Consider the following 25672-nt stretch of genomic DNA (forward strand, 5'->3'; position numbering starts at 1 on the left):
CCTGGGTAAGTGTGCATGGAACTGCAGCCAGGGCTGCAGATCAGGAGCTCAGAGAAACCTAAGGCGAGCCCTCCTGGATCAGGCCCAAGACCCCATGTCATCCAGCATTGTGTTCTCACTGTGGCCAGCTAGATGTCCGTTGCAAGCCTGTGAATGGGATGTGAGGGCTCTTGCTTGCGGCTTCCAGCAAACTGCAGGTAAAACACAACTATGACGACTCACCGACTTGTTGAGTTGGAAGGGTTAGGCCAACCCCCTGCAATGACCCGTAGCTCTCAATTGCCTTATCCTGCACAGCTTTGCCGATTCACTTTTTAAAGGGTTGGCAGCCCTCAATACCCTGGCAATTCACATGCCATTTCTGCCGTGATCTCACAATGTGGTTTCAGGGGAGCCACTACTTAAATTTCAACTCTCCACTAGAGCATGTGAAACTGACCTCTACACAGAGTCTGACCACTGGCCCATCTAGTCCACTCTACTGTCCAGCAGTGGCTTAGCAAGATTTCAGAGAAGGATGTGTTCCACCTGCTATCCATGGTTTGGGGAACTGGACATTAGGTAGGTTCCCATTACAATCCCATCCCCCAACCCCAGCCCTACTGAGATCTGAGAGGATCAAAGCCAGTTGAGATGTCAATAGTGGGAAAGGTGGACCAATGGGTTTTTTTTTAAAAAAATTATTATTATTATTATTGAATTTATATACCGCCCTATACCCGGAGGTCTCAGGGCAGTTCACAGAACAAAATCAAGATATAAAACCACAAAATATATAGAGTTAAAGCTCAGGTTACAGACGCTTCAGGTTGCGTTTTTTCAGGTTACGGACACTCTGAAACCTGGAAATGCTGGAACGGGTTACTTCTGGGTTTCAGAGGTCACACATGCGCAGAAGCGCTAAATTGTGCTTTGCGCATGCGCAGAAGTGCCGAATTGCGTCCTGCACAGATTACATTCGCAACCCGAGCGTCCACTGTAATCAAAATGAAAACAGCAACCCAATAACACCCACAGCCACCCAGGTTGACACAGGATAAGGTTGCTGCCTTGGATCAAAGTTGCCCATGGATGTTTAAATGGGCTGGTGCCAGCTAGCAAGGGGAACTTAGGAAGTTCTGCTGTGTTGGACCTGCCACCAAGCTATAGGGCCCCTTTCCCCTGAACCCCTTTAGGCTCTCCTCTTTGGTGGCACTGTCACAACTGCTGGTGAGAAAGGCACCTTGTCTCATCTCCTTCTTCCTACGAAGAAGACTTGAGCGTTCTTGGCAGAGCAGAGGGAAGGAGGGTGGGTGGGTGGAGTGGGATCTGGAGACTGGATCCAACCCCGCAGCCCATGAAAGGCTAGTTCCTGCAAGCTCTGCCCACCGACTGACGCTAAAGATAATCTCTTCCCGTGAATTAGCCGGACGCAGGTTTTCGTTTTTTTCTCCTTTTCTACCCCCTGCCTGTTGCTGTCGTTGGAAGTGTCGTAAGCATGGCCAGGTTTAATTCCTGCTTTCGTACATGCCATGCCTCCAAATCCTCCAGCCTTGAATGCCTTTGTTTGTTCCTTCCACCGCTCTGGTGGGGCAATTTGTCTGGCTGGAGCGGAGGGGAGGTTGGGTGGAGAGAAGGGAATGATGGATGTTTCCATCTTCCCTACCACCTTGCTGTGCATGCGGAAAAGGAATGTGAACCAGGGCATTGCCCAAGGAGCCTGCCTGCTTCTTGCCAGCTCTTGATTGGAGTAATGCAAGCCTTGGAGGAAGTGGAAAGAAAAGCCAGCCCAGACCTCTTCTGTTTACCACCAAGAGCCGCCAGTTAAAACCACAGAGCCTAGGACTTGCCGATCAGAAGGTCGGCGGTTCGAATCCCTGTGACGGGGTGAGCTCCAGTTGCTCGGTCCCTGCTCCTGCAAACCTAGCAGTTCGAAAGCATGAAGTGCAAGTAGATAAATAGGTACCGCTCCGGCGGAAAGGTAAACGGCTTTTTTGTGCGCTGCTCTGGTTCGCCAGAAGCGGCTTAGTCATGCTGGCCACATGACCCGGAAGCTGTATGCCGGCTCCCTCGGCCAATAAAGCGAGATGAGCGCCGCAACCCCAGAGTCGGCCACGACTGGACCTAATGGTCAGGGGTCCCTTTACCCTTTACCTTTATACCCGGAGGTCTCAGGGCGGTTCACAGAAAAGATCAACATAAAAACCACAATATATATAAACAAATTAAAAACAACAAACCAATAACCCACCCCCAAAGAGCAACATTTTAAAAGGGCATAGGATGTCAATCAGATCAACCAAAGGCCTGGTTAAAAAGGAACATTTTCAACTGGTGCCGAAATGTGTATAGTGAAGGTGCCAGGTGAACTTCCCTAGGAAGAGCATTCCACAGACGGGGAGCCACTGCAGAGAAGGCCCCGTTCTCGTGTTGCCACCCTCCAGACCTCTTGAGGAGGCGTCATACAAAGAAGGGCCTCAGAAGATGATCTCAGGGTCTGGGTAGGTTCATATGGAAAGAGACGGTTCTTGAGGTACAGTGGTACCTCGGGTTAAGAACTTAATTCGTTCTGGAGGTCTGTTCTTAACCTGAAACTGTTCTTAACCTGAAGCACCACTTTAGCTAATGGGACCTCCTGCTGCCGCCACACCGTCAGAGCACAATTTCTGTTCTCATCCTGAAGCAAAGTTCTTAACCTGAAGCACTATTTCTGGGTTAGCAGAGTCTGTAACCTGAAGCGTATGTAACCTGAGGTACCACTGTATAGACAACAGTAGTTAGGCTATCCTTGTCCAGATAGGGGCATAGCTGGGGCACCAGCTGAAGCTGATGGAAGGCACTCTGGGCCACTGAGGCCACCTGAGCCTCGAGTGGCAGCAAAGGATCTAGGACAGGCATAGGCAACCTTTGGCCCCCCAGATGTTTTGGCCTACAACTCCCATGATCCCTAGCTAACAGGACCAGTGGTCAGGGATGATGGGAATTGTAGTCCAAAACATCTGGAGGGCCGAAGGTTGCCTATGCCTGATCTAGGAGTACCCCCAAGCTAAAAACCTGCTCCTTCAGAGGAGGTGTAACCCTGTCAAGAGCAGGCGACCTCCCACCCATCTGGTCTTGGGAACCACCCACTAAACCTTATCTAGATTGAGCTTCAGCTTCTTCTTCTTCAAATGATCAAGCTTCTGTGTCTTTAGAAACACATGCAGAAACCTGGCAGCTCATTCCCTACCTCACACCTTTATCTCCAAGGCAGGAGAAAGAAGTCCCCTGCTTTATTTCTGTAGGAAGGTGCTTCTGTTAAAGCAGGGCAGGCCCTGCCATCAGGCAAGAGAGACAATCGCCGGAGAAACCCAAAGACAGGGGTGCAGAGCAGGGACAAGGGGTTGGAAGACAAGAGCTCTGTGTGTCATGCGGTTTGCTTGCCATGCATCGTTGACATTATTATTCTGCTCCCAAGCAGTAAAACACAGCTCCAGTCCAGTTGGCTTTTGTACATGGAATGGGGCAGCGAAGAGTACATTTTGCTCTTCCCTTCAGGCAGCAAAAAGGTATTGGGCTGGCTTTGTGTTAAAGGCACAAGAGAAGGTAGGACTTTGGTTAAAAAAGAGCAGTAACTCTGAACTCAGTTGTGTGGTAGAAGTGAAATAAGTAAGAAAAATGGGGTCATCCCAGAACTGTGCATGTTGCAGTTTTATTTTTAATCCCTTTCCTAGCAATTTCAAACATGGGATTTTCCGAGTGGTTCATTGTTGAACTGATGTTTTCTGTGAAATATCTACTGTATTTTTTGCTCCATAAGACGCACCTGACCATAAGACACACCTAGTTTTTAGAGGGGGAATGCAAGAAAAAAAATATGCTTTAAAGGGAATGCTGAGCAGAGCCTGTATGCATCCCAGGCTCTGCTCAGTGCTCCCTTTCACGAGCCGCGTGAAGCGTGTGTGCGGCGCTTGCAGGCTTTTCGCTGAGGAGAGAGAAGGGCAGCCCATCAGTGACTGACACGTTGATCTACCCTAACCACATGGTAATTATTGTTTTGCAAACTTAATTTTTCTTCATTTTTAGTTTTGTAACCTAAATATTTGTATTTTTCAGATCAGACCATGGCTTCTTCAAGTAGGCAAAAATGTGTCAGTGTCCACATATCCCCAGTATAAATATGACATATCGGCAAAAGTCAGAAATTGAAAGATAACTATAGCACGTACACGAAAATCGATTTCAGATTTGAAATCAGCATTGAAAGAACATATAACAGCAGCTGAAAAATCTCATGCAACAGAAAATGGAAAAAAAAAATGTTCCCCAGTATATTGTGCATCCCAAGGGAATACATTTTTTTGCATACCTCCAACTGAACATGTCATGTTCAATGCTATATAAGTCACTTACATTTATACTCATATTGCACTACTTTGACTATGTGTTTAATAAAATATTGAATTCTTGCGTTGTGAAAAACAAAGATTATGGTGAAAAGTGAAAAAACATGAATTGCAAAAAAACCCTAGAGCTTACAGAACAAAGCCAACTTCAGATATGAAATCAGCACATCAAAATTAGGTTAGAACAACTGCAGGTGTCAATGCAACAAAAATGTTGCTTCCCAGTGTCAAAGCACCCCGGGGTGCCACAGCACCCTGGTTGAAAACCACTGCCATACTGTTTGAGGAGGGCAGATCACTAGCAGGGAGGGAATAGTGGTAGAGCTTGGCAGCAGGGTGAGATGGGGGGCGGGCGGGCGGGATACACATCGCTTGAGTAATCTTTGGATGGAGCCTGTACTGGAGCTTGTATTCTTTTCCCTAATTCTTGCCATTGCTATCCTGGTGGCAAGTGAGCTGGCAGAGTGAAGGGACTAGCAGGCTGAGCTGAAAACCAGGAAGCCCCTGAACGTCCCCTCTGCCATGTACGCACTGGATGGCTTTACGTAAGCCTCCCCCGCCCCCTCTCAGCCGTAGTCCTCTGCAATATGGTAGATAATAATGCCAGCTTGCTTTAGGATTGAGTAAGGAAGATTATGACTGAATGATCAGGTGACGGGCTTTGAACGCTTGAAAGGACTACATAAAGTGAAACTTCACAGCCAAGTAAGTGTACAGTACTTTGAATTTTATTTTTTTAAAAAACTACAGTTAGGTAATTAGCTCATAACATACTGTTAAAAAGAGGGTTTTTGGGGGATTATTCTGTATGATCCCCAAGCCCCTTTAAAAAGATTTTTTTTTAATTGATTATTTTCACATATGAAATTATTCCAACAATTACCATATTTCCCCGCAATTTCCCTCCCTCCCATCTCTCCCTCATACCCCTCCCTCCCCCCTACAACTTCCCTCAGTTCCTCTTTCTGATTTTTATTAACACATGCTATTCTCTGCATGTTATAAAAATGTAAAAATCTCTGAATTGTCCATCTATTATATTAACAAATAAATTTGTGTATGTTTATTCAAAACCTGCCAAGGAGTCCAATTTGTTTTGTTGTTTCTTTAAGTATTTTGTAAAAAGTTCCCATTCTTCTTTATAGTCACAGCTGTCCTTCTCACGCAATTTGTATGTCAGTTTAGCCAGTTCTGCGTAGTCCATCAACTTCTCTTGCCACTGTTCTTTTGTCGGGATTTCTTCATTCTTCCATCCTTCCCCGAGCCCCTTTCAAACCTATGATACTGTGTCAGCAGGGGTGGGTGGGTAAGAAGAGGAAACCAGCCAAACCTTTGTTAAGACTGGCCAGTTCAGTGTTGTCGTTTAACATATCCAAAGAAGCAGCTCTGTAGCCACTGAGGCAAATGGGCAGGGCTTTCCCCCTCGTGTGGCTGGGTGGCAAGTCAACTTAGGATAGATTCACAGTATTGCAGAGTTGGAAGGGACCCCAAGTGTTATGTACTGAAGTTCTCACCCTGGGCCAGCAGGGGGATACTTTAGATAGTTATGCAAATAAGGGATCAAAAGTGACGTTCAGTGATTGGATAGTTTTAGAAAATTGTTACAGTTACGTTGTACTGGAGCTCTATATAAGCAGGCTGACTGAACCCTTCAGTTCTGTTCTGTTCTGGCCTCTGAATAAACAAGAGCTGTTTGAAGAATCGCTGTGTCGTCTGATATGTTCACCCACAACTTAACACCAAGGATCATCTAGTCCATGGGTCGGCAAACTAAGGCCTGCAGGCCGGATCAGGCCCAATTGCCTTCTAGATCCGGCCTGCGCACAGTCTGGGAATCCAGGCAGCCGGCATAGTGCACGCGCATGATGTTTTTTGTGACTCAGCCAGGCTTGGGGGTCAAAAGTGAGGTGGGCGACTGCTTGAGACAAGCCCCTTCTCCGTCCGTCGCGCATGCGCAGCAATCTTTTCCTCTGGGGTGGGGAAGAGGGAAAAGGAGCCACAGGTCGGATTTCCACCATAGAGCTTCCGGCGACTGACCTCAGGAAGGGCAGTTGCGGTGGCAAGGGCTCGGAGGCGCCTCAGGAGTGATGGCCGCCTGTGTCTGTGGCGGCGGCGCTCCCTGCTGGAGGAAGCGGGGAGCGCTTGGGTGGCTGCACTCCGGAGCAGTTCTGCGCTCTGCTGGGGAAGCCACTTGTTAGCTACACGGTACGAGCCATGGAAAGGTAAATAGCTGCCACCGCTTCGTCTTCCCTCACGTGGGGAAAATAATGTTTTTGCTTGAGCGGCGCCGGCCTAACTTAGCGTGGCCAATGGCTTTCCCCTTCACCCAGTGGCGTAGCGTGGGGGGTGCAGGGGGGGCGGGCCGCACCGGGCGCAACATCTGGGGTTAGGGCAAATCCACGGGTTAGGGGGCGCAAATCCACGGGTTAGGGGGCGCAAATCCACGGGTTAGGGGGCGCAAATTACTTGCCTTGCCCCGGGTGCTGACAACCGACGCTACGCCACTGCCTTCACCCATGCATGCGCACATGCTCTCCAGGGCTGACAGGAATGGTGCACTTACCTCAGCCCCCCACCCCGCCTTACGAGAGAAATAATAACTGTCAACGCGTAAAAAGCAAAGGAAGCAGCGTGGGTGTATGAGGGAAACCCCCCTCCCAAAAAAATCACATTTGGGCAACGTTGGGGTTGGTCCCAATAAAGATTTTTTCCAAAAATGCGGGTCATAATCATGGCAACATATAGTCCGGCCCCCAACAAGGTCTGAGGGACAGTGGACCGGCCCCCTGCTGGAAAAGTTTGCTGACCCCTGATCTAGTCTAACCTCCTGCAAGCCAGGAATATGCAGCCCCACGCTTACACCAACTTATATACACCACGCTTACACCATATAACTTACACCATATATACACCACACTTACACCATATAACCAAAAATAAAGATGAAAAGCAATAGGTCAAGGGGTGCTAGGTATGGGAGTTGTATGTCAGAGTTGGAAGGATGCTAGAAGGTAGAGACAGAGCTGTGTCTGCTCTGTGTTGGGTCCAAAGTTGTGTCTTGGATGCTCCCCTGGAAACCTAAGAGAGAAACAAGATCTACTGGGGTGTGCTCAAACATACCTACACTCAATCCCACAGATAATTCCTTTTCCCATCACCATCCACCACCCCTCACCCCACCCTTGTGTTAGAGCACTTTTAAGGATTGTATGAAATGTAGGTTTGTATGCTTGTATATTTGTAATACATGTGTATTAATGCTGAATTATTTTAACAATAAAAACTTTTAATTTTTTTTTAAAAAAGATCTATTGAGGTGTTCATGTTGTGAGTCCCTATCTCCTGAACTCAAGTTAAATATAAATAAAACTATGTATCCTAAAAACACTTCAGTCTCTGCTGACCTTCATTCCAAGGAAAGTGAACCATCAGTAAAGCACTTGGAACCCCTAAAGTATCTTGCCGCCTGGAGACTGGGATGGTGTGAAACAGTACAATAGTTCTCTGCAGGGACCTGTTGCCATCCAGCTTGCTGCTCACTTTGATCTCTCTTTTTTTTTTAAAGTAATATTTATTAAGTTTTAAAAGATAAAACACAAACAATAACAACAAATAAAAACACAAAAATAAAAAAAAAGAAAAATCCAACAATAAACAATACATAAAAACAAATTAAAACATCCATAGTCATACTTTCGTTTGCTTGTTTCTTTGACTTCCTCACACCTCCCTTTTTTGTATTCCACTTCAGATTATTATTTCAGCAAATCCCTCCTCACTTTGATCTCTTTCTCCTGATGCATTGCATTTTTTGTTTTTTGGTTTAGTCGTTTAGTTGTGTCCGACTCTTCGTGACCCCATGGACCAGAGCACGCCAGGCATTCCTGTCTTCCACTGCCTCCTACAGTTTGGTCAAACTCATGCTGGTAGCTTCAAGAACACTGTCCTACCATCTCGTCCTCTGTCGTCCCCTTCTTCTTGTGCCCTCAATCTTTCCCAACATCAGGGTCTTTTCGAGGGAGCCTTCTCTTCTCATGAGGTGGCCAAAGTATTGGAGCCTCAGCTTCAGGATCTGTCCTTCCAGTGAGCACTCAGGGCTGATTTCCTTAAGAATGGATAGGTTTGATCTTCTTGCAGTCCATGGGACTCTCAAGAGTCTCCTCCAGCACCATAATTCAAAAGCATCAATTCTTCGGCGATCAGTCTTCTTTATGGTCCAGCTCTCACTTCCATACATCACTACTGGGAAAACCATAGCATTAACTATACAGACCTTTGTCGGTAAGGTGATGTATCTGCTTTTTAAGATGCTGTCTAGGTTTGTCATCGCCTTTCTCCCAAGGAGCAGGCGTCTTTTAATTTCGTGACTGCTGCCACCATCTGCAGTGATCATGGAGCCCAAGAAAGTAAAATTTGTATTAAAACTTGCATCCAGTTTACTTTTGTGTGCCCTGGGCTTCCTTTGTCTCGGAAGGGGGTTGATTTATCTCCAGGTAATGATGGCATGTAAAACAAGTATGAGCTTCAATGTAGGTTGAGGTCTAGCGTTGAAATTAATTATTATAAATCTGCTTAAATTCCTGCTGGCATGAGAAACTATCCAAAGTATTTTGTTTCCCCTCAAAGTAGAAACAGGATGTGTGTGTCTGTAAAAAGAATGAACTATAAATAAACTATAGGCAACTCAAGTAGATATTGTAACTGTAAACAACTATAAATAAATTATAAATAACGATAGGTAAATAGACATGATTCTTATACCATCTGAATGGAAAAACAACAAGAGCAGTCAGATGGGATCTCTTGATATGGTTGTTACAATATTTCATTGAATTAGAAACCAACATCAGAAAACTGTAAATTTGGGGAAGCTGGAGAGGATTCTGCATTAAACTAGGAAGGGTCTGCATCATGAGGATCTGCATCATGAATACTGTATATTTGTGAAACACCCCCCCACACAGAGAATCCATGTTTTTCAAGCTGAAAAGATCTAGGCGATATGAGACTGCAATTCTCTAGGTGGGAGCAAGTCCCACTGAACTCATAGATATATCTATAGGACTGCAGGGTAAATGGTGCAACAGCCAATGCAATAGCTGTTTAACACATGATATAATTTAGATGCATACTGAAATATACTGTTAGTGACTGAGACGTAGAGGTATGCACCCACCTATCAAAGAAAAGGCAGCATTTGTTCGAGCAGTGTGTGCAAATATGGAATGAACACAGAAAAGGTAGCGTTGTAGACTTAGGATAAACATAAGGTAAAGGGACCCCTGACCATTAGGTCCAGTCGTGGCCAACTCTGGGGTTGCGGCGCTCATCTCGCTTTATTGGCCGAGGGAGCTGGCGTACAGCTGCCGGGTCATGTGCATAGCTGTCAACTTACAGATTTGAAAATAAGGGACCAGCAGCCTTGAAAATAAAGGACCAGCAGCCAAAATAAGGGACCTGCAGCCTCACCTGTTCCAGGCACTCCAGTCTTCCTGTCCTCCTGCAGTCTGGTCAAACTCATGCTGGTAGCTTCGAGAACACTGTCCAACCAACTTTGTAACGAGAGGTTCAACTGAATGGAATCTGAATCATTGGCACCACAAGGCCTATGCAGCCTCAACTTAAGATGGCTCCCCGGCCTGGCTTTGCACTGCAAAGTTTGCAGCAGCACGTGTAACAAAATGGCGTCCAGCATTCAAAAACCTCCTCAGCTTGCATTAACTAGCCACACACAAGGCATGCAAGCTCCACCTCCCAGTCGTTCTTAGACTTCTTATTGGGTGAGCAACACACCGAAGCAACACAGTTGGAGTTTCCCTCCTCCCTGGCCGGCAGGGAGGGAGGGAGAGGAGCTACTTCCTTTGAAATTTAAGGGACATCATTTAAGGGACATCCATCAATAAGGGACAGCAGTGGGACATGGTGCTGGAATAAGGGACTGTCCCTTCAAATAAGGGACACTTGACAGCTATGGTCATGTGGCCAGCATGACTAAGCCGCTTCTGGCAAACCAGAGCAGCACACGGAAGCGCCCTTTACCTTTCCGCCAGAGCGGTACCTATTTATCTACTTGCACTTTGACGTGCTTTCAAACGGCTAGGTTGGCAGGAGCTGGGACCGAGCAACAGGGGCAACAGGAGCTCACCCCGTTGCAGGGATTCGAACTGCCGACCTTCTGATCAACAAGTCCTAGGCTCTGTGGTTTAACCCACAGCGCCACCCACATCCCTCAGGATAAACATAGAAATTAATAAATTCTAGGATTGGGATTATTTGGGGCGGGAAGGGAGAAATATAAACGGCAAAGGAATTCTTGGGTAGCCTGGCCAAACTAGGGCCATTAAGGGAACAATAGAGAGCCATTGAGGGTCGTCAACAAGACAGCGGGAACTTCTTGCCCCAGGTGTGACCAGAGACTGGAGATTTGGAAGATTGCCAGGTAACTGCTCTGGGGGAAGAGCAAGGTGCCCCTGGGGAGAAGGAGGAGGAAGTAGAGCTGAGATCCATCTTGGAGGAAGAGGTGAAAGGTTCCCAGCACAGCTGTGAGCCATGCTGGAAGACCTAGACTCCCTCCATGCAGACTGAAGGTGTAAATAGGTGAATAAACCCTATTTCGTAAAGCACGACAGTCTCTGCCGTGTCTTTTATTCTGCAAAGGGACACAGACCCTGTGTGTGTGCCTATGACCCCATGTGCTCTGGCCACTGCTCGGTGGAGAGAGGGACGGGCACCGGGCTTTTCTAACAATATTAACAACCCAAAGGTAAAGGGACCCTTACCACTGGATCCAGTCGTGACCAACTCTGGGGTTGCGACGCTCATCTCGCTTTATTGGCCGAGGGAGCCGGCGTACAGCTTCCGGGTCATGTGGCCAGCATCACTAAGCCGCTTCTGGCGAACCAGAGCAGCACACGGAAACGCCGTTTACCTTCCCGCTGGAGTGGTACCTATTTATCTACTTGCACTTTGACGTGCTTTTGAACTGCTAGGTGGGCAGGAGCAGGGACCAAGCAACGGGAGCTCACCCCGTTATGGGGATTCGAACCGCCAACCTTCTGATAAGCAAGTCCTAGGCTCTGTGGTTTAACCCACAGCGCCACCCACGTCCCTAACAACCCAAAGGACATCTGCAAAGCTTTCAAACAGCTCTCCTATTCGTGTGCCATATTCGGTAGGCCAAACCCTGCAATATCTTTGGCCTTTAATGCAAACTCCAGCGGCAGGTTGTAGCCACCCTTTGATAATTACAGCCTGATATCTACCCCTCTGATTGACATGCCCAAAAGAGACATTGTGGCTGCATCTGGGTACCCAGCCGCTGATTCTAGTAGCCTCAGGCTGCCTCGCTCTTAACAGCTTTGCTGCTACCATGTTCCTGTACAGCTCCTGTTGGTTTCAGAGAGAACTTCCCGGTGGATTGTACCCTCTGTTAATAAACAAAAGAGGGAGCAGAATGACTTTCTAGCGCAGAAAACTTTTGGTATGTCCCTGGGTAGCACAATAGCCTTCCCTGATTAGTGTGTGTGCGTAACATTAAAAATACAATGGAAACTGCAGGTAGCTGAACTGTTCCCAATTTGGGGCAAAGGGAAACATCTTTCGTGCCAGGACAGTCCCAATCTAAAACTGGGTCAGGCCCTGCTTTGTATGGGCATAATAAGCTTATTGGAATTCTTACTCAGCTGCATGTTCAAGTCAAATAGTAAAACGAGAGGGGACAAGGTAGCTTGTCAGAGCTGTTATTTAGTCACAGTACAAAAACTCTGTTCCCCCTTATTTACTCAGGCAACATTGCCAGTTCATTCGCCACAAGTTCGTTCACCTGCACACCTTGTTTGTTACAGGATATCATCTGCAAACAGTGCCTTTCTGTCAGTTCTATAGTCCAAACAGGTCAGCCTCCGCTCCAGAGAAAAACTGGACATCCATCAGACGTGAAATATTGCAACAGGTTGAAACCAGACGAGGGAGCATTTCAGTCTCAGACCCCAGCTTCCCCAGCCCTGCTCTGAGTCATCAAATTTGAACCCCTTTAAAAACTAAAATCAGAACTAAAGGAAGACTCCGGTAAGCTTACAGTCACTGTTTGACACTGAGGAATCTGGTCTCAACAGTTCCTGGAAATGGCTACCTCCTGAAAGAAAACTCTTTTTCTTTGTTAGGAAACTTTGTCACCCAAAGCATCACACTCACCCTGATTGGAGTGTGATTGGGTCATTCAGAACATTGGTGCTCCTCATAGCACTGTGGCACACCTCATGGGCTTAGCCAGGGGAGGCAAGCAAATAAATAACTTGGTTCCTCCCCCCAAAAAACATAAAGCCTGCCCCCCTAAAATAAATCCTGGCTACACTCATGGCACACCTACCATCGTCTCACACATTTCTTAACTTTTTTTGGCCTGCCATCGTTTTGGCCTGCAGTGGTTGCCACACTCACCTAGGCAACCACTGCAGGGATATGAAATAGTGCTTAATCTGTAATAAATGGGTTGGTACTCAATTAAGTTTTATTCAGAGTAGACTTGTTGAAATTATTGGACCTAATGTAGTAATATTCATTAATGTTAATAGGTTCACTCTGAGTAAAACTTAGTTGAATACCACTCTTGGCCTATACAGAGCCACATGATAGATACAGATGATAGTTAGATAGATAGATAGATAGATAGATAGATAGATAGATAAACAGATGATAGATAGCTTTTCTTGTGACAGGCCTTCCCCTTTGCTTTTTATCCCCCTTTTGGCAACAGACCTTCCAAGTGACGTAGAGTACATTTTTCTCCCACTAGGGGGAGACGTTTCACTAGAAAATAATATTAACAGGTGTCAAGTGGGGAGTTAAAACATGTAAAGTTGGAAATATGACTTCAGAGTTATTGGCAAAGAGCAGAATGGACTTGTAAATGCAGCCAAGAATCTTGGATCCTATTCCCAGCACAAGACGTGGAATGGGATCTAGTGGCCCCCTGGTCATTATGAAGACTCTTGTGATTCCCAGCGCATAGTTGGATTCTATGCATGTTTACTCAGAAGAAAGCATCGCGTTAGTTCTGTGAGACTTACTCTCAAGAAAGTGTGTACAGTAACCACCACTGCAAAGCGGTGTGGCCTACTCTCATGCCTTTTACAGCTGCTTAGCATGCAGAAATAAGTCGGTGAAACTTCTCACAGCATAGAGATTTACAGTCAGTCAGTCGGTTTTATTGAACATTGCCAAAGGCTGCCGCAGTGTACACAGAATCATTCAACAATTAAAAGAAAATATACTGGATTGATACAAAAGACTTAAAACATTTATATTATCAAGCAATTACCTTCTCTAAACAGAGCTATAAAAGTACCTTAATATACAAATTAAGACATTAAACAATAAAATTTATAAGCTAAAATTATCATATGGCCACTAATATATTAAAAAATAATGTTAATTAATACAGTGTGCAATTATATTCGGAGTTTGGTGATAAAGATAGAATATAGCTTGATGTAGATAGGGTCAAATAAATTCATCTCCTTTATAGTTGGTGGCTACCTTGGCTATATGATTTGCTCTAATTTTCCTAGCGGCAGTTGCAAAGAGTGCTACACGCCAGGTCACACACTTATCTGTGTCTGGGAGGAGATATAAAATCATGTCAGAGGGGTTCTGGCCAGGGGACCTTGTCATTATAGGTGCTAAAAATCTTTCTCTTGCTTCATTATATAAGGGACAGCGCAAGATATAATGCATAAGGTCCTCTACTTCAGAACATCCCCTAATGCAAACACGTTCGTTTTTTGCATAGAGATTTACGTTAATATCTGCTCACCACATCAACTGGCTTTTAAAGGCCCAGCTACAGGAGCAGGTTGAAAAGTTGGCAACCCTTTGCCTCCTGAGCATAGTCCCATCCTTGTTTGAAAGCTTTTCAGCTCAATGCCCTTTCCCCCTTTTACTGGCTCTGCTCCTCTTCCGTGCCTTTAAAAGCAGCCTGACACCAGAGACGCCAACTATTCAACCCATCTCTGTAGCTGTGCTTTTCATTGCAGCTTCACACAGTTAGGTGATACTGCTACTTCCCTTGCTGACTTCAGCACATTGAGATGTAGTGAAGGCAGAGCAGCAGGCCAGGACAGCCATTTTCTGATCTCTTGGCAACCCTGACTGACGCCCGCACACAAATTTAGCAGCGGAAGTTTTATCTGACATGATGGTAAGTGCCCGGGAAGTTTCAGCTACTAAATTTCCTCTATGTTTTTGGAAATGATTGAGGCTAAGACAATTTGGAAATACGGCATATAAGATCTTCCGCCTGAGCTGATCACCTCACCTTGCCTCAAGACCAGAACAACCATCTTCTTTATTGGCCAACACACTTAGGGCTCTCACAGCACCTCAATCTGTAGATTTTAGCAGGTGCTGCTGCTTAATCCCATTCCATAAAGACCTTCACCTGCTTATTTCTGTGCATCAAGCTGCTATTAAACATTCTGTAGGAGTAAAGGGACATGGGTGGTGCTGTGGGTTAAACCACGGAGCCTAGGACTTGCCGATCAGAAGGCCAGCAGTTTGAATCCCCGCGACGGGGTGAGCTCCCGTTGCTCGGTCCCTGCTCCTGCCAACCTAGCAGTTCGAAAGCACGTCAAAGTGCAAGTAGATAAATAGGTACCACTCCAGCGGGAAGGTAAACATTTCCGTGCGCTGCTCTGGTTCGGCAGAAGTGGCTTAGTCATGCTGGCCACATGACCCGGAAGTTGTACGCCGGCTCCCTCAGCCAATAAACCCCAGAGTTGGTCACGACCGGACTTAATGGTCAGGGGTCCCTTCACCTTTAGGAGTAAACTGGACCCCCACCCCAAAACAGACTTTTTATTTCAGGGTGGTCCAACTTTTCATATTAAGTGAGCCGCAAGGGTATTACCACACAGAAAGGGATGCAGGTGGCGCTGTGGTCTAAACCACTGAGCCTCTTGGGCTTGCCGATCGGAAGGTCAGTGGTTCGAATCCCCACGATGGGGTGAGCTCCCGTTGCTCGGTCCCTGCTCCTGCAAACCTAGCAGCTTGAAAGCACACCAGCGCAAGTAGATAAATAGGTACCGCTGTGGTGGGAAGGTAAACGGCATTTCCGTGCGCTCTGGTTTCCGTCGCAGTGTTCCATTGCACCAGAAGCAGTTTAGTCATGCTGGCCACATGACCTGGAAAGCTTTCCACAGACAAACGCCGGCTCCCTCGGCCTGTAAAGCGAGATGAGCGCCACAACTCCATAGTCGCCTTTGACTGGACTTAACTATCCAGGGGTCCCTTACCTTTTACCACACAGAACCTGCGGGCTGCACACTGTCTTGTCGCATGAGGGGGTGGGGTGAGCGAGGGCAAAATTTGATGCTCCCCTCAGCCCTCCCACCTCTTTTCTAAAGCTGAGAAAAAACGCTAACTGGGCTTTGGAAGCACCCTGCCATAGCCCTTGCAGCTCATTCCCAAAGCCCAGTGCCTCGCTTACACTATGCCAGGGTTGGGGCTGGGGCATCAAAAGTTGTCAAGGGCTGCCCAAAACGGCCTTGAAGGCCACACACTGGACCACCCTGTTTTATTTCTTCATCAGCTTCTTGCCAAGTGGAATTCAACAGGTGATGCTGTTTTCTGTCCTGCACCTGTAAGCTTCTCCTGGAGAATTTCGAATTTAACATAGGCATGGTCAAGATGCCAGAAAGAAAAGCTGCCAAGCATACTTAAAAACAGCAGAGCCAATTGATGGGGATTTTGGAACCCAATCTTGGATATGCGACTGTAAAATTCCAATCTGAAAAGCCAAATAAATAAATTTATGTACATATAAAGGATTTTGGAACTCAATCTCGGAACAACATCTCTTCCCCACCCCAATATACCTATCAATATTTCTGCCGCCGGAGTCCATCTGCCTCCCCTTTGTAGCTTTGCCGAGGGAGGAATTTTGGGTCCTAGGCTCCTCGGGGCAGAGACCCACCTCCGTCTCTTCCTACTCCGTCCAGCTCCAGGGGCGCCGATGGTTCCAGCCAGGCTCCCGCGTCCCAGGCAAGGCGCCGCGAAGTGGAGGAAGGTCGGCGCCCACGACGATCGGACACTCGCAGGGCAGCTCGTGGGAACTCCGGCCCGCGGGTTGGCTGGTGGCTGGCTGCCGCCGTCCAGGCCGTGCAGTCCTGGCTTCGGCCGCCGCCAGGTGAGCGGGGAGGCGGCGCCTCACCTGACTCAGGTGCACGGAGGGAAGTACCTGGGCGGGTCACGTGGCCAGGAGCGGGAGGCGGCGCCGTCGCGGGGTCGCCTTCGCGGGGAACAAGCACTCCGGCCGAAGCAGCTCCGGGATCGGGAAGGGCCCGACGGCGGCTGAGCAGGTGAGAGGCGTCCGGGCGGCGAGGAGGGGGGGGGAATGATTGGGGGTACCTGCCCCAGAAGAGCCCCACTGCGCGGCCTGGCAACCCACGGCGAGGGAGCCAAGTTCTGCCCGGGACACCTGCCGGACGGGCGTGTGAATTAGCTTCTCCTTCTCCGATCTTGCTCCTCTTAGGGTGATTTTCGTGGCACAGGTAGGGTGGGATAAGTAGAGTGGGAAATGGAGGCTCCCTCCCCACTTTGGGGTCTGGACCTTTCCTGCCCCCCCGGGCCTTTGCGGCTGCCACCGTCCGGCCCGGACTTCCCTAAAAATGGGGAGCGTCTGTAGCCCCCCAAGCCCCCCAACCCCCACTTTTCCGTTCTTTCCTGTGCAAGAAGGTGTCTGCAGTCCGAAGTCTCTTGGCAAGGGGGCGCTTCTGTTCTGCCCCGGATCTGGGGCGGGGGGAAAGTGATTTCCCTTTTCTTCCTCTTCCCTCCTCCTCCCCCGCATCCACCTCTCCTGCTCGAGAGGAAACCGAGGCAGCTTTGCGTGGCATCTGCAAAGAGGCGCCGGAGTAGGAGAGCCGGCTGCGGGGCCGAGCGAGGGGGAAGAGGAGACTTGCTGCCACTGCTCGCTGTGACTTCGGCTCCCCAAGCGGCCGAGTTAACCATTAAGCAGCACGCCTGAACTGATCGCAAGCCAAGCCGGGAACCCGGGGAGGGGGGGAGCACCTCCTTGACCCCCCTCCCCCAATCTGGGCCTTGCAGGCTGGGAATAACCCAGAAATTATCCTTTGGGTTTGCAATAGTCCCCAGCCGGCTGGCTTCTTGCTGCTGCGGGTGTGTTCCTCGGTGTTGCTGTTGTGTTTTTAAAAACACACCACAAATTGCTATGGCCCGTCAGTGTGTGTTCTGTTTACCGTGCTGGGCTGTGTATCTGCTAGTACTTTTAAAAAAACATAATTACTCTGCTAAGCAATTCTAGGGTATGTTTGGGTGTTCTAGTTTAAGGACATGAGGAGCTGCGCCTTACTGGGCCAGACCAAGGTCTGCTTAACCTAGCATTTTTATTTTCATTTTTGCAACCGGCGGCATGAAATAGCCTGCAGGAAACTCGCTAGCACTTTACATTCGGCCCACCTGGTTATGCAAAGGAGGCCAGAGCTCCTGTGCCCATAAAAAGCACCACAATGGGGTAGGTGGAGGAATTTCAGCTGGCGAAGCCCTGGGTTCCTGCCCATGGTAAGAGAGCTGGTGGTGGTTCAAGGCCACCCAGTAGGCTTGCCAAATGGCCAACTGGGAGAACAAAAACAAAGCAGCTGCACCCCATCTTGCTTTGCTTAATGGCAGTTAATATGCGCAAAACAACAGCTACTACTATGCTATAAGATCCACTGTCCTGTGATATCATATATGGGTTTGTACTACTGGTGAAGCCTAGGATGGCGAAACAAGGCTAATATTCCGGAAATCCTTGTCTTAGACTCTGTGAAAGGATTCTGTGGAACTGCAACAACCTTTCGTGTGGATTGATGGACTCTATGAACAGACAGGTGGAATAGACTCTTTCACATATATGGACTTTTATGCATAAACTGATTAGAGAATGAACTGATCCACTGGGTCTTCTACTTTTCTCGTTGAACTTTATGAGCTACAGTCATACCTCGGGTTAAATATGCTTCAGGTTGAGCACTTTCGGGTTGCATTCTGTGGCAACCCAGAAGTAACGGAACATGTTACTTCCGGGTTTCGCCGCTCGTACATGCGCAGACGGTCAAAATGACGTTATGCGCATGTGTGGAAGCGGCGAATTGTGACCTGTGCACGTGCAGGTGCACAGACGAGGGTTGCGTTCGCTTCAGGATGTGAACGGGGATCTGGAACGGATCCTGCTCGTATCCAGAGGTACCACTGTACTTCTGTTGTAATCTACAATTCAATACAATGAATAGTATATATTATTTTTTCAAACGTACAGCTGGTTGCGTCTTGTGTGTTTATTTAATGGCAGTTAATGGCAGCAGTTTGGAACACGCTTGGAATCACCGCATGGAGACCAAAACAGACATCTGGGGTGGTTGCTGTTCCTCCACACACCTCCATTGCTTTTCGTTTTCAAATTTGACAAATATGCATGGCGCCAAATTAATTTTTTAACCCTTTCTTGGTTGACATTTGCCTTTGATTCCCTGGTTAGAGCCATGCTGACTTCCTGAGATGTGTTTTGCTCATGGGTCGGCCTTCATTTCCCTTGACAGAGGCCCTTGGAGATGGCACTTGAAGCTTCATTTGGGGCTAATACATTTATGTCAGACTTCTGGCTGGTACAGCCAGGTTTTCAGAGTGAATAAATGCCCAGGTTTCCAACTTTTCGGACCAGGCATTCGCTAGCAGTATTGCTCTGTTTTTGTGGGCAAATAATTGTGTTTCTTGAGGGTCTGGTGACTCACGTAACAAGCCTGAGAAGAAGGGTTGCCAGTCGTCTTTCTCCTGGTCTCTGTGACTCCCTGGCCCTTTGACTGTTGGATGACAGACAGAAATGAGCAGCTGAACTTTGTTTGCTTGTTTTGAAAAGCTTTACCTGCTGAATTCTTGCTTGACCTGCTGCTATTAAAAACTCCACTAGAAATTACATCCTCCTGAATTCATAAAGTTTGTTTTTAAAAAATGCCTTGGATTGGCATATGCTGAAATGTTATACAAATAGTTCTCAAGCGTTTCAGAACTTTGTATCTATTAGTGGAGTTAGATGTGTCCCTCTGTACTGAGTTCAAAAGGATTTTGTACCTTCTAGTTACCAGCTCCTGAACTGTGTATGAACAGGTGCTGGTATGCCTCTAGCTATTAAAAGAGAGACACTCAGTAACTATTTGCAGGCAATTAAACTTTATTTACTTTAGGATTATTCCATGGTGTATTTATTTCAGGCAGGAAAAAGTTCAGTGGTGATGGGAGCTCACCCACCTGAGCTACAGGGAAAGCCCATGTCATCTAAGGCAGAAAATGTTAATGGCAACTACCTTCCACTTACTGACATGGGGCATAGTCTACTAGGGTGTTCCCCAGAATGGTGCTCTTCCATAATGCCCATCCATCTAAATCAGAGCTGGGGAACCTATAGTGTTTTGCTGTACTACAACTCCCATCATCCCTGATAGGCCTGATGGGAGTTGGAGTCTAACTAAACACGGCCACAGTTCCCCCACCCCGATCAAAGTGGGAGCGTTTTCCCCTCAGAGGGGCAGATCTGTCTGCCATCTTCAATGGTTCCCCAGATCAACTCGCAGTGATGGCAGCCTCTGCTACGCTGCAGAGAAGGGAATTTGAAGCCACTTTTCCAAAATTCGCATCACTCACTGCTATCCAAGCCATAATGGTTGGGCACCCCTTTGTGTATGTCTCTGCATTCTCTTGGTAGACTAGGGACCTTGCCAAATACTCTTACGGCTTTGGCACACTGGCACCTCTTGACCTAAATTGCACCAGGTTATATCTGGGCAGAGAAAGGAAAATCTGTCTGCTACTTATTAGGAGATACTTTCTTAGGGATGGGGGAAAACAGCACATTTGGTAGTAGTTATTGAAGCTATGTATCTCTTGTTGGCATTGGTCTTCAGGTATACTGGGCAGAGAGGGGGGTACCTGGGGGCACAGAGTGGCAGTTGGAGAAGAGAGCCCTGTGTGCCATGTGGTCTGCACTGTGCCCCCTAAAGTCACCTGCTGCCCTCGGGCATGGTGGAGGACCTTTTTCTGCCTCTGGTGTTGAAGTAAGATCCAGTTGCCAGTTCAGTCAGCTTCTGTAAGTGGAACGGGGGGTATGGGATATGTCACTATCTTGTCCTTCATCTTGGGCAGCAAAATGTCTTGGGCTAGCTAGCCGTGAGCCTTGTGGGCAATTTGTGCATGATGTGGTATATGTGGTTCTGGTGCTTGCTCACTCTTTCTGGGTATGTTTGCTTTCTTGCTTTGCACCATTGATTGTGATGCTGGCATCTTGAGTCCCGTCAGGGAAGAAGGCAGGGCATGAATAAAGACATAATATATAATAATGATAATAATTTGTTCCTGACAAGGATCCAGCCCTCACACTGTGATTCAACGTCACACACTTACTTTGCTCAACATAAAAGCTTGTCATGCTTCCATAGAATTGGTATCACCTCCCATTTTGAAAGATGACTCACAGAAACCTGCAAAGGTCATGGGAATGAGTCTTTGTCTTGAAGCTGCCTTTCTGTCCTAGACTTCTCTTTGCCAAGGAATTTGAAACTGCAAGGATGTCTTGCATAGGAGCCCCAGGCAAGGAGCAGAATACAATGCGAATGTTTGCTCTTACATATGATAGCGCCAAGGTGCCTATCTTATATAAAGCCCAATAGCTCCTCGTCATGTTGGAGAGGATGCTAAATTATAGGTACATACCAACATATGTGGAGGGAATGTCCACAAATAGAACAGTTTTGGGAGAAGGTTTCTAAAGAGTTACTCAGATTACAGTTCAGACAATCCCAATGACTCTAGCTTTAGCCTTAATTTATATACTTCAGATATGGACCAATTAAAAAGTAAAGAATTAATAACATATATATTAACAGCAGCTAGAATGGTAATAGCCAGAACTTGGAAAATTAACTTGTACTTAATGAATGTTGATCACTAGTGTAATATAGCCTGGCAAACGGCTATAATGGAAAAGTTGTTGCAAAAATTGAAGGCGGCAAGAGGAGATTTTATTAAATATACAAATGAGCCAACATATATTGCACTAGGGTGCAGATATGCAGGCAATATTCTAGCTCACTCATATTATTGTGTATTTTCCAAGTTTATTTATTGAAGAATTCATTGGACTGGGTTACGGTAATCACCTCATTATTGTACCCTGTAAAATAATATATTAAGTACCGTATTTTACACACCTCCAGTGATGCTTTTTTGTGTCAGATGTCGTGTTTTGTGATTTATGTGTGTACACTTGTATAATAGAAAAGCTAAAAAATCAAAATCAAAACAAACAAAAAGGTCTGATCAAAGTAATAGATTTATCATGAGGTTACAGATAGGTAGCCGTGTTGGTCTGCCATAGTCAAAACAAAAAAATTTTTTTTCCTTCCAGTAGCACCTTAAAGACCAACTAAGTTAGTTCTTGGTATGAGCTTTCGTGTGCATGCACACTTCTTCAGATATCTGAAGAAGTGTGCATGCATACGAAAGCTCATACCAAGAACTAACTTAGTTGGTCTTTAAGGTGCTACTGGAAGGAAAAAATTTTTTTTTGTTTTATCATGAGGTGTTGGTTATGATGCTAATAGCACAATCCTACAAATGTCTATTCAGTACTAAGCCCCATTAATTCAGTTCGGCTTCCAGATAAGCAGGTGTAGGACTGCAGGTGCCTCTGAAAATCAGCTGTTAGGGTCAAAGTAGGGGAAACCGTATTCATGGTTTGCTTGGAAACTGAACAGTAGACGGGGTGGATTGTGGTCTGATCCCATGAGGCAGTTCTTACCTCACTAATGCCACTGCTTTCTTCATCTCTTGAATGTCTTGTTGGATCAAACCCAAAAGCCCACCTAGTCTAGCATCCTATTCTCGTAGTGGCCAACCAGATGCCTATGGGAACATGAATAATTTTAGACTTTTCAACTAACTGTAGGATAAGAGAACTAGCCTTTGAATAAATGGGGAAATAACAGGCATTGATGGACAGCTCTGTGTGATGAATGCAAATCTTGCCGAAACCATGGCCTAGAGCAAGGGTCGGCAAGGTTTACCTCGCCTGGGCCGGTTCACTCCAGCAGAGATCCCTCTGTGGGCCAGATTGTGCCTGCGATTTCCGGCGTCTGCTTCTGTGCAGATGTGATTTCCGGTGTCTGCGCAGTCGCAATTTCCAGCGCCACGGAAGCGAGTTCACGTGCCGTGCTGTGTTGGTTTAGCGCAGCACGCGGGGACTCACCAAGCAGGCGGCTCAGTTCGGGGGTAGCTCGTGGGCTGGTTAAATGACCCCCATGGGCCGCTTGTGGCCCACGGGCCTTAGGTTGCCAACCCCTAGCCTAGAGTTTTGGAATGGTGCTCTTTCCATTTCAAACTACAGTTAGGTAACTGAATATTTCAATCCTTCCGCAACAACAAAAGCCCTGCACACAGAAAATGAGCACATCAGGGAAGAAGACCGCACTTTAGCCTTTTTCCTGATAGGCTATATTTCTCTGTGCAGGGAGTCCTGCGCCCGCCCCCTGCGCCTCAAAGTAATCATTGCAAGATACAGCCCAATGCAGTTCAGCACTTGATTTTGTTGACTTTATATATAGTGGGCCTGTATGCATGAGAATGGCTGATGAGCATCAACTTTGTAATAAACTGGTGGGCACCAAACTGCCAGAAACTATGCAGGTAAGGAAGGAGTCAGAGTAGACGGATCGCTGGAAACATCAACTTGCAAGGCTGTGGGGTTGAAAAAGGACATCCCAATGTTGGGAAACATTAAGAAGCGGGTCAAAAAATAAGCGCCCATGCAAGATCACATAAAGCCAATCTTTAAGATCTTCCAAGGAGACCCTGCTAGTCTCTTCATGACTATCAGATTGTAACTTGGTGACACTAGACAAGCGGACGTTCTAAGTGATGGCACAGACAGTTCGTTAGTGAGGGACAGACAGTGGTGACCTATATATGCCTCTTAAAAACATGTTTACCCAAGCTTTTGGGGTACTTTATTTCCCCCCCAAAATCGCTTTGTACAATGTTCAGTTTTATTTGTGTTATTTTTTTTATTATCTAATTTTATTTTATTGCATGTTACTTGCATTTTTATTGTCTTTTATAGAAATTATACAGTGGTACCTCAGTTTAAGAACAGTCCGGTTTAAGAACGATTCAGTTTACAAACTCCGCAAAACCGGAAATAGTGTCTCGGTTTGAGAACTTTACCTTGGTCTAAGAACGGAATCTGAACGGTGGAAGGGTACCAGCGGTGGGAGGCCTCATTAGGGAAAGCGTGCCTTGGTTTAAGAATGGTTTCGGTTTAAGAACTGACTTCCGGAACAGATTGAGTTCGTAAACCGAGGTACCACTGTATTGGTAGAAAATTAATTAATTGATAAAAGGACCAGCTAGTCTAGTATTGTGGCCAGTTAGATGCCCCTGGGAAGCTCTTGAGCAGAGCAAGAGGCGAAATAGTTGACTCCCCAGTTATCTCCAAATTTGTTAGGTGCCATAAGGCCATTAAGGTAATCGGTCTTCCCCAACCTGGTGCCCTCCAGATCTTTGCGTGAGCTGCTTGTAATGTGGTGGTGATGGTTTGTGCAAGTGTGTTTGTCCGCAGTTCCAAGTGGTGGTGGTGGGAGGCAAAAATCCCATGGCGGGGGGAGCACATCGAAGCCCACGAGCATACCGAAAACAGTCCTTTGGATCCCCTCCAATGTGTAATTAAGCAAAAGAATTCATCGCCACAGGACATGGTCAAGCTTTTAGAAAAGGATTAGATTGATTCACTGGTGGGTACGAGACACAGTAACTACAAGAGGCAACCTTTTGTGTTATTGACGGTTGTGGCTGCCAGATGTGTCTTGCTGGTGAACTTGCTAGGCACATCTCATGGTATTGTTGCAGGCAGAAAGCTGGGCTTAGGTGGATGATTGATGGATCTGACTCAGTAAATTAAAATTCCTGCCGACATGACTATTATGCAATGGTGCAGTTTTGTTTCCAGCACTGGAAATGGAGCGGCACTTGACGTGTACTCCCACTGAACCAGTAATCTGGGGAATGTTCAGTTTGAAATGTTCTGCTGCGAAGCTGGTGGGGTGCTTGTGTGTTTTTGCTTGTGTGTGAAAGATTACCGAAATCGCCTGAAAACGGAAGGCACCAATGAAGTACTAGAACAGGGGTCAGCAGACTTTTTCAGCAGGGGGCCGGTCCACTCTCCCTCAGACCAGGTGGTGGGCCGGACTATATTTTGAAAAAAAATAATGAATGAATTCCTATGCCCCACAAATAACCCAGAGATGCATTTTAAATAAAAGCACATTCTACTCATGTAAAAACACACCAGGCAGGCCCCAGAAATAACCCACAGGTGCATTTTAAATAAAAGGACACATTCTACTCAGGTAAAAACACGCTGATTCCTGGACCGTCCGCGGGCCGGATTTAGAAGGTGATTGGGCCAGATCTGACCACGGGCCTTAGTTTGCCTACCCATCTACTAGAACTTCACAGAGCTCATTGAGGTCCAAGATCCTTGGATTGTTGTTTATATCGTGGCTTCAAGGTGCTGGGTGCTTTGCAAAGAACAAGACTGCAGGTCCCTGGTGTGAGGAGCTTGCAGACTAAGACTTGACACACAGGAAGTGGAAGCAAAAATAAATATGTGGATTTCCCCCCAGTTATAGATGGTTGCAGACTTAGATGTAGTTGGCTGTGGCAGAAAGTCATGCTTCTCAGCAAACAACAATGTCTAGAATGTACATAAGGCCTGAGGACTGTTAACATGTGGGGGCCTGCTAACATTGGGGAGGTGGCTATGGCATAAGACAGCCTCCACCCTAACGTGATGCCCTTCAGATATTTTGGACTACAGTTTCAGTTGGCCTCAGCCTGCATGATGGGGGTAGTTCACCCAGCAGAAAGGAGTTGCTGTGGGCTTCCCTTTCCTGGGTGTAGAGGCTTACAGATGTCTTCCATCTGAATCAAAGCACTTCTTCAGCCTGAGAAAGTGGCAACTATTTTGCGTTTGGATTAAGTCGTGGAGGGGGATGGTGTGGGGTGAGGACTTCATACAGTGGGGGCATACTAAGGGTGAGTACAGATACAAGTTGTTTGAGCAGTTGAGAGCAGCTGTGGGTGAAAATGTAGTTGTGCTGTTTTGTAGCAGAGGCTGGCAGTGAAAGAGTGCCGACCGATGAGCATTGTAATGTCAAAAATTGACCTCCCCCTCCCCTGCTCAGAACAATTTTTCTGCTCCTCTAAAA

The 25672-nt window shown here is 46.9% G+C and overlaps 1 protein-coding gene across 2 annotated transcripts in view; it reads left to right on the plus strand.

Annotated features, from left to right (window-relative positions):
- The first annotated feature begins 16604 nt into the window (after window positions 1–16604).
- Window positions 16605–25672, plus strand: part of CRB3 (crumbs cell polarity complex component 3) — a 28150-nt gene continuing 19082 nt past the window's right edge. Inside the window, exon 1 of one of the 2 annotated variants that reach the window (XM_083594196.1) lies at window positions 16605–16720. The gene's annotated coding sequence lies outside the window, so the exon portion shown is untranslated. The remainder of the gene's footprint in view (window positions 16721–25672) is intronic. The other variant, XM_083594197.1, reaches the window with a different exon arrangement.

This window comes from Podarcis filfolensis (assembly GCF_964270895.1).
Source record: "Podarcis filfolensis genome assembly, chromosome: 17".
NCBI classification, from domain to species: domain Eukaryota; kingdom Metazoa; phylum Chordata; class Lepidosauria; order Squamata; family Lacertidae; genus Podarcis; species Podarcis filfolensis.